Consider the following 6219-nt stretch of genomic DNA (forward strand, 5'->3'; position numbering starts at 1 on the left):
TCTTTTATAAATTATTATGTCTGTTATTTAAAAATATTTTGCAACATTCACTGTCTTATCGTTTTCTTATTGTTTGTAAGAGACTTAAAATACTTTTGCAGCCTCACTTCCCTGGCCTTACGCCTGCGCTCCATCATGACGTTGAATGTGTACAGGAAGGGGTTGAGAGCGGAGTTGAGGGGAACAATGAAGATGACGAGAGCGACGATGACCTCACTAGAGACTGGCGTGCCGCGGGCCGCTAGAAGTCCCAGCAAGGCCACGGGGAACTTGCAGCAAAAGTCAGACACAACCACTGTCATCAGTCGACGGGCGATGGTCAAGTCCTTTGTCTTCTTGGATGTGTTAGAATTTGGAATACTGTTAAGTTTAACAGACCAGAAGATAAAGGCCTGACCAGCGGCAATAATAAGAAAGAGAATACCGTTCAGGATAATTATGACGCTGAATGCGTAGTCATTTTCAGGAACAGACTCCCCCGTGATGGGAAGTGGAATACAGATGCTGTATTTACTGTAGAAGTTCCAGTCTGATTTTGACGGAAGCAAAGGAATCACAGTGATACTAACACCTACACTCCAGGCTACAACTGAAGCAACCCACGCAGAACGTTTACAAAAGTGAAAGACGCTCAAGGGAAACGCGATGACAAGAAATCGGTCTAATGTGACGAGAAGGATAATGAAAGCTGACACTTCACTAGACAGTAGACAGAGAAAGCCGGCCAGCTTACACACAAAACTATTTCTCCATATTAAGTCGTTCCACAAGTAGTTTCCCAGGTACACACGGTCAGCTATTCCTATGATGACCAGGTACACACCCATCACAAAGTCAGCTAGACTTAAATTAGTGACAAAGACATCAAAACCAAGGTTGCTAGTTTTCTTGCTGAAAAACACACGGTAAATAAAACTTCCTGCGTTTCCAATCAAAGCTAGAGCAGCAAATAAAGACAGAAACACTCGATAGACTGTCGAGCGCAAGAGAGCATCACAAGAAGATATTTCGTTAGATGGCGCCACACACTTTTGTTGATTAAAATGTTGAGGAAGAGAAGCAGGGCAACATACCTTATAGTTATCAGTATTGACAGACTCTAAATTGCTTAAAGATGTAAATGTTTGTGGTGGGAAATAGACAACAGAAGATCCTCTCAAGTCAATGATTCGTAGTTTCTTCAGGCTTTCCAAGCCTCCTTCGGCAATTTCCTCAACACCGCAATCAGAGAGATTCAGTGTTTGTAGACTAGGAAATATCTGAGCAATATTATCATCTAACAGTGCTATACTGACTCTAGAAACATCAAGATAGATAACTTGCTGGAGAACAGGTTGCAGAAAGCTGTAATTTGAGTATAATGATTCAAGACGATTACCTGCAAGACTTAAGTATTTGAGATTATGTAAGTTTTGGAACACACTACTTCTGAACGCTGTGATGTAGTTGTCGCTTAGGTCAAGGATCTGAAGGTTAACAAAGTTCAGATCATCCAAAAATTGGATGTTACAGTTTACAAAGCTAAGATGAACTAGCATTGTGTTGTTGACAACATCTTTTGGGGTCATCCCCGAGCCGTGTGCGTCCAAAAACCTCAGGTCAAGATAGTCGTTCGTTAGAAACTTGCTCGTGCAGGTGAAGGCCAGTCCGTGACACACACACGTGTCAGGACAAGAAAGGTCACACAGCAGCTCGTCGTCTCCCTCAGGACACTGTGACCAACCGTCACACACGTGATCAGGGTGCAGGCAGACGTGTGACGAGCGGCAGCGGTAGTAGCCGGGACAGGTGTAGGTGTCACACGCCGTCTCGTCCTGTTTACCTGGGCAGTCATTGATACCATTACAACGAACATAGACAGGCAGACAGTAAAAGTCAACTCCTGGACACTGGAAATGGGTTTCGGGACACAGAGATGTAGCCGAAGTCGATGGTAATTTGAAAGTTTTCAGCTTTCCCTCACGGTCCATATTTACAATAGCAGGAAACCTTTCAGACTTTTTAGCGGCGTAATAATCAGGCACATGGCATCCATGTTCATCTGAATCATCCACACAGTGCTGACGCTTATCACACTGGAACTGTAGTAGAATGCACTGAAAAGCAGATGGCGTGTGAGTAAGGAAGACTCTCGAGAAGACATCTATTTAATAATATGTTGTGAAACGCTTAGGACAGACAATTTCTGAGTAAGACCCACTAGACCTCTTGAGAGCACACTTACACTTGTCAATTAATTACGACACACAAAAGCTCTTTAACCTGAAGTCATGGCTTAGAAAATCCCCGAGACCAAAAACAGCTTGAAAGCACAGTCAAGAAATATTTCCATTTTATTTGAAGCAAGTTATGCACCTTCGTAAGATTTGAAATTGTTTCCTGTAAAAATTAAAGTGTCTGATATTAAAATTCTAGCTTACCTGACTGTTAGCACACCTGTAGAAATTTTTAGATGGGCAAGCAGGAAAGACACAGAAACTCTCATCGCTTCTGTCGTTGCAGTCAGGACGATGATCACACACAAGCGTGTACGGTACACGTTGAATCTCGTTAGCACACGTGAAGAAAGGAGGAAGTGGGGTCAAAGGTGCTTCACACCTTGAAGTGTCGAACTTTGTCGCCCAGCAATGGCTGCTAACATCACATGCTAGAAAAGTGTGTGTGTAGTAATGTGAAGGACATCGCAAGACGCTCACTGACCATCTAGCTTCGATGGAGACAGGCATCTGTACTAAGGTTTCTTCATCAGAACCGGGCGCCTCACAGATGAATGAAGATGATGAGGCAACTGAGCAGCTTTGAGACATTACGTGACGAGTTTCTCTTGTTGAGAAGAACATAAAACAGACACCTAAGCTGAAGTAAATATCGTGTGGAATGTAATGGGCAAATGTTTCGTCCACCCACGTCAACCCTCCTCTGTACCTGTCGCAAAACAAGCTTTAACTTCAATAGCCATTTTATTAAATTAAGTATTCTTTTATTTACATCTATGTTTCCACTTTTTTGTTTAGTATCGAGGGATTTGTTTTTGATTCCTATCAGCTGTAGATAAACCATCACGCAAACGTCAAGAATGAATGTTAAAGAGTATCAACCGAGCCTGGAGTAAATGCCATATTACATGTATAAGATATAGCTGCTCGATTCAACTGTCATTGGGCCAGAGCGCAACAACTCTATGAAATCTTTCAATCTTGTGTCAGTATGAATCTCATGGATTCCTTGTAATGTTGGTTTTAGGGTCATTATTTTATTTTCTAGATGAATGATTGTCACCGAGTACGACTGCCTCATTCCGATGACAATCATAATTGCGTCTAAGATAACAAAAGGAAAGAGTGTCAGCTTACATGGGTGGCAACAATGGAGTTCCTGCACGAAGTCCATAATATACCTCATCATGGGAATGAAAACTTAGAAGTTTTAGAGCGCCCTCCCAGTCTTCTGGCGAGTGTGCTGATAGTAAGAGCATGCCATGCGATACACAAGTGTCCAAAGCATCATTCCATAACACCTTCTTGTCTGCTTTGATAAACTGCACACAGGTGCTATTCGTCCACTGGAAACCTGGACCACACACGTGACTGGTGTAAGGACAGTCCACTTCGTCCTCGCCGCCCACGCAGTCGGACACCAGGTTACACGGGAAGTGCAGGCGGAAGTCGGGCCAGTGCGGCACAGAGCAGTTCCACCTGCCGTCCCTCAGTTGTTGGGGAAGAGCGGAGAGGGCGTGAAAAGAGAATGAAAGTCGAAATCCTGTGTTTGAAGAGTGTTTGCTGCTGAGGAAGTGGACATATAGGTTGGTCGCATTGTGTAGAGCGGGAGGCGGATGGTCAAAGGAGCAAATGCGAAGGATCTGGGTACTGTTGCCAAGATTCTCTGTGTACAGAGACAGCGAGTCTTGGGCACAAACTGGGGTTTCACCTGTTATGTTTACACTGTAAAAATTCGTCATGACTTTGTGCTGCTCAGGAACGGGTATCTGGACCCAACTGTCCATGTGCATGGGATACAGTTTTTTCTCGTCCCAGCCCGGTGTCTGAACATATCCTGTTTACAAATATAAACTGTAAGCGTATAATTATACACACATTTACATACCCCAAAATACAAGATTATTCAATCTTTTGTCTTAGTTAAAATGCAGGTAGGCAGCAGTGAGTGAAACATTATATATTTTTATTAAATTATATTGTTTCTTATTACTTTAGGCAGTCCGGTGGCGCAGATATTAGCGCCAGTCGCCAATAAAGTGAAGGTTGGCTGTTTTTGGTTCAGATCTCGTCTCGGGCACGCTGTTCTTTCCCAGCATGTGGCTTCTGTTAGGAGGGCTGGCTGCATTGCAGTGATGTAACCTTAGTTGCTGGCTCGGCGTAAAACGCGAATTCCACCCATTTTCTTATTACTTTCTCTATTTTTTTTTTTTTTTAACATCGCGTTTTGACTTTAAAAGGGTTTCTGTGACAGCAAGTACAAGTCCGCTAGCAGGAAACGGACTGCAAAACAACATAAAAAGAGATACGTTAGAAAACAGAGAGCAGTTTTCTCTTCTTTTGAGAGTGATGTCCCATTGTTGAACTCTTCTTCTTCCCTTTTTCATATTTGTTCGTTGATTTGCGCGAAGTTTCGTGACTCATGTTCATCAGTTCATCTTTTATGATATTTGCTACGTTTCTGGATGGATTTCTATGTCTGTGTAACTTATCTTTTTCCGTGCCATTCTATTTCTACCGTCACATCTGCGCCATCTTACCAGTATAGTAAAGCGCTTTGAGTCCGATTTAAATGGTGGAGAAAAGCGCTATACAAATGAACTTATTATTATTATTAAGAACCTGTTTATGTTTATTAGTTATTGCACTCTTCTTCCCTGCAAACACATCTTATCCAGTATGTCGAGTTAACACATTTACCACACAAAAAAAAAAAGGGGAGAGAGGAAAAAAGACATCGTAGATCTGCTCCAAGTCCGCCAGTGAAGAGGGATATGAACGTGAGCAAAAGTAAATACTTGCATCCTTTTACTGCAGTTATTTTCTTCAAAGATGTACATACCTTGATTAGCTGAAGTATACTTCATTTCCAGCTGTGGTCTGGCCGAAAACGGAACTCCGGATATATTGAGATAAAGGAAATAAGGCTTTTCATAGGAACTCCGTCTGGTTAAGAAAATTTCGATTGAATTGGTGTAAGAGAAGATTTCGTCTGCTGTGGACATACAGGAAGGCAAGAGACTGTAGCGATTTCTTCCAGAGTCAAAGATCTGGAGCGCCAGACCGTGGCACACAACATTCTCCCTAGCAACAATGTGAGTTTTAACAACAAGGCTAGAAATAACATTAACTTTCAATGAACACGTTGTCCCGAGGATAATTTCCGAACTGTTAATATGTATTCTGGTAACCATGAAGCTAATGTTGAACACCCTCACCAAATTTCTGTTTAAGCAATCTTTTACTTCATCTGATGATAAATAAATGAATGAGTATTCGCTGTGGTCAAAAGTCATGTCCGCATCGTTGGTAATGTAGTTTACATGGGTTACATCGTTTTTTGTGTAGGTGTTTTCTGTCAACGAAGTCGTTGTGACGCGAAAGTTTTCTTGCCTTTCGGAAACAATTGCATCTACCACTTGGTGTGAAGTGCTCCGTCCAGGATCAAATGCAGTTGAAGTGAAAGAGCAATTACTAGGTTCTGAGAAGACATGTTTTCTCCTGCCTATCAAATTTGACCTGTACGTTTCAAATGCAATTACTCGAACGGTTAGACACAGAAAGAGAGATGTCTTCAACGCGGAAGCCTTCATGTTGCTCGCATAACACGTCGCGAGCAGAGGAAATAATTTTACACGACTATTCATGTATTGTGTTTCTGTCCACGGTGTCATTTAAGACAAATATCATGAAATGTACCGTAAGTAGTTGATATTTTTCAACAGCGTCGTTTGAAGTCTTTACCTCAAACCGAGAACTTTTATACTTTTTCCTCGACGTGACCTGCATTGTGTATCCCTGCTGGGGCCAACTATTTTTTTCGCGTTCACAAAATTGTAAAAAGAAAGAAAGAAACAAACAAACAAATAACTGGCACTAAACATTAAACAGTAGGAGAATTGTAAAATATCTTTCCAATTTACTTCAAGAAAAAAATTCTTTTGCGAACGAAAATTTGCAAGTATTTTCAAAAACACAAAATGTGAAAAGGGAAAGAGAATGT

Source organism: Pomacea canaliculata, linkage group LG2 (assembly GCF_003073045.1).
Source record: "Pomacea canaliculata isolate SZHN2017 linkage group LG2, ASM307304v1, whole genome shotgun sequence".
NCBI lineage: Eukaryota > Metazoa > Mollusca > Gastropoda > Architaenioglossa > Ampullariidae > Pomacea > Pomacea canaliculata.